The sequence below is a fragment of the Myotis davidii genome, unplaced genomic scaffold (assembly GCF_000327345.1).
Source record: "Myotis davidii unplaced genomic scaffold, ASM32734v1 scaffold546, whole genome shotgun sequence".
NCBI classification, from domain to species: Eukaryota; Metazoa; Chordata; class Mammalia; order Chiroptera; family Vespertilionidae; genus Myotis; species Myotis davidii.
Window position 1 is genome coordinate 741886 of NW_006297836.1, and position 3798 is coordinate 745683.

Below are 3798 nucleotides of genomic sequence, written 5' to 3' on the forward strand. Positions count from 1 at the left end.
TATATAACCTTTGTAAATATATATATTCACACATCTCTATATATTTTAATGTATTGCACATGTATATTTAAAATATATACGAAAGAACTCTAAATCCTGCAGAGAGGCTCTGTTTTCATTATTTTTCGACTTTGTGTCATGTACTGTATAAACAAGAATATTTAGAGGGTGTTTCCTGCTTAGCATTTTTTTGCAGTTAAGTCATCTGTTACCCCCTAACTCTACTGCTTTCTACATATTGGTCCCTTGATACATTTCATATGGCTTTAGCCAAGAGTTTTTCTTTGATTCCAGCCCATCTTCCTTCATCACAATAGCTATAATAAATATAGTGAACACGTACATAGTGCTTACTATGTGCTAAGCATGATCTTAAGCACATTACCAATATTAGCTAATTTAATGCTCACAATAATTCTATGATGTAGATACTGTTACGATAGCCATTTTACAGATGAGAAAACTGGAACACAAGAGAAGCTAAGTGACTTACAAAAGGTAACTAAGCTTGTACATGGTTGAGCTAGGATTTGAACCTATGCTGTCCGACTCCTAGGAGTCTGGAACATGATGTAAACTCTGCTGGTATAACAAGCCTCCAATGGTGAATAGTCATTTCCCTAACTCCAGTCCATCTCCAACCTAAGAGCTGAAACAAATGTGTTCCTATGTTAAGAGTGAAGCAATAGTTATGGACATCATATCTTAGCTGTCTTGCTTCCTGACGTGGTGACATTACAAAATTTTTCACTACTCCCTTTGAAAATATGCTTGCAATCAGTTGCCATTTCTCAGACAGCTTATGTTGTAGAGCTAGTAGAGAAGTATTTTCACTTGTGACAGAGAGGGTAAGAGTTTACTTGGCCTTCTCTTCATAGACCCAGGAAACCTAATGGTATTTTTCTGCAGAAAGTAGAACTAAAACTATTTTTTGAAACTTGAGATTGGTTGGAGCTATTAACATTGAGTGCATTTTTCTCATTCAAATGTAAGCAATCCACTGATGACCATTGGGCAGTACAATACCCTACCTTTTCCCATCCCTCACACTGACAATCTTTTAGTCTGACATTATTTCAGAGCCAGTAGATGTAAAAACATCTACTTCAACATCAACATTTTATAGTTGGAGAAAAAGATGCACAGAAAGGAAAACAACCTGTCCAGAGTCATGTAGTTCTGAGTTTGGGTGGAGTTATGACTTAATTCCATATCCAGACGTCTTTGTCTGAGTTTCTTAGAGTTTAGAGCAAAAGCTTTCATGCAATACCCAGGGAAGTAGGAGTAAGGAGAAATAGTATTGAGGTAGGGAAGGAAAGAGGACAAACTTAAAGGAGTGTATTACTATGTTGGCCACAATCTGTTTCATGATAAGCTAATTTCTCAAGCTCATGTGACAGGCCTACTACATCTCCACAGCCCATCTGAGGAAGGAAAGAAGAAGAATTTATCTCATATCTCCCATTCCATTAGTCAAATACCTCCCACGTGGGATATCATTTCCCCTTTACTTCTGGGTAGCGCATGTGTGGGTGCCCAAGCATGTACCATGGCTTCTCCTGCCTCAGGAGCAATGGGATAGCACTGTGGCTCCACTACCGACAGCAAGGCAAGTGCGTGGATAGAGGGAGACACGTGAACTTAAAGTGCACACTAGGCTGGTGCTTTCTCCTTACGTCTTTGATCATATTCATTCAAAATGACTTAGAGATAACCTACTATATCTTTAAAGAACATAAGGCTTTATTGTGGTGCTCAGAAATGTACTAAATTTGCCTTTCTGAATCTATGTATTCTCTGACGTGCTTTGAAGGGCTTCCTTCTACATGGAAATTAAGTTCTAGTACAACTAGAGGAGTAAAAAAGTCTCAAGATAGCCTTCTTGGTATAAAAAGAAACTTTATTGTACTGAGCTCTTCAAAAAGCATGTCTAAGCCAATGCATGTACAGTACAGCAATTCACATATGTTCATTTAGGCTCCATCAGCACAATAACAGAAAAACTGGTCAAGTTAATAAATTCAGGAAAAAATGGTTAAACAAGTTATTTTGTAACATGGAAATAAAATACTATGTTGGTTGACTGAATTTTTTATATTTCAACTAATTGTGATGGTTCCTTATAGACACAGTCTTTTTTCTCTCACATATGGATGATGGGAGGGTGTACCAAGTTCCTACTATTTTAACTACTGGGAGGTTTATAAAATTCAAATAAACTTAGAAGTAGATCATGGGGTTTGTTGCTATCAGACCAATCACTAATTTTACAGATCAATCCGTTTCCCCAGCCTTCACTGTTCACATTTCATGTTTCTCCTCTCAGCCTCATCTAATTCTTAACCTGCACTCTCAGAATATTACATTTAGACAGGCCCTCTGACAACATCCAGTCGAGTCTTCCCACTTATATAGGTGAAAAAACTGAAGTTCAGCGAGGGCAGGGCTTAGGCTATTAGTGCTACCAATAGGAACCCGGCCTGGAACGCATCTGCCTCCGGCTGGCCTGTAGTATGTGGATTCTTGACTTTGTGCAGGAAAAATTTCACAGCACGAGTGATTTTGAGAGTACATTTATTAAAGCTAGGGACAGTGAAACAAGGAAGGGCCTAGGATAGAAGAAGCAAGAAGAGAGAGACTAGGTGGGCCTGCTTTGGTTCCCTAAAAGTGTTATAGGAAAGAAGTGATCCTAGGCTGGGCTGCTTTGGCTCGCTGAGAAGTCTGAGAAAAGGAGGTCTTGGGGACAGGTTCAGGGGTTAGCCTGGGATGAGTGCCCTCTGCCCACTGCTCCCTTAGTTGCAAGTCTGTGGGGACCCTTAGAGTTTAGGAGATGCACATTGCTGATGGGGAAGAAGAGGGAGGGGAAAGGCTGGGGCATGCTCTCAGAGGGGGAGCCTAGACACATGCTAAGAGTTATACTATCTTTTATTCTCATACACAATAATTCCCTGTGCCCTACAGGGAATTCTTACCTGAAGTCAAGCATCTAGTTGATTAAAAAAACACCCCATTGATGTGGTTTCATATCTATGGTCAAATAAAAAAACAACAAAAACAAACAAACACTGAATGCATCCCACTGGCTTAATTCCTTTTCTTTCTTTTTTTTCATATAAGAAAATATGAGCATGGCTGGTGTGGCTCAGAGGTCATGGTTTGATTCCTGGTCAGGGCACATGTCCAGGTTGCAGGCTCGATCCCCAGTCAGGGACATGCAGGAGGCAGCCAATCAATGATTCTCTCTCATCATTGATGTTTCTCTCTCTCCCTCTCCATTCCTCTCTGAAATCAATAAAAAAAAATACATTATTAAAAAAGGAAACGATTAGCATAAGGGAATTCTGAAAAATTTCCAAGGTGAATAATGAAATCATGCTATCATTTCAAACAATCTACCAAAACTGTACTCCAGTGACCTCCATTTAGTGAGTCTATTGATTACTTCTCAGTTCGCATTGTACCTGACCTACAAGCGGCATTTGACACAATTGCCTACACTGTCCTCCTAAAAAGCACTTTTACCACTTGGCTTCCAGGATAACTGACTCTGCTGGTTTTCCTCCCACTTCACTGTCTGCTCCTTCTCTGTATTCTTTGCTGCATCCCCTCATCTCCCTCACCTTTTCATATTCAAGTATCCCATGGATTGATCCTTGGAATCTGCTTTTTGGGCGCCATTTACATGATGACTCAAAGTTATATCTCCAGCCTGACTGTTCCCCTGTACTTCCCACTCATATATTCAGCTGCCTATTTCGCATCCCTACTATGATATCTATAGAGATTTCAAACTTAACG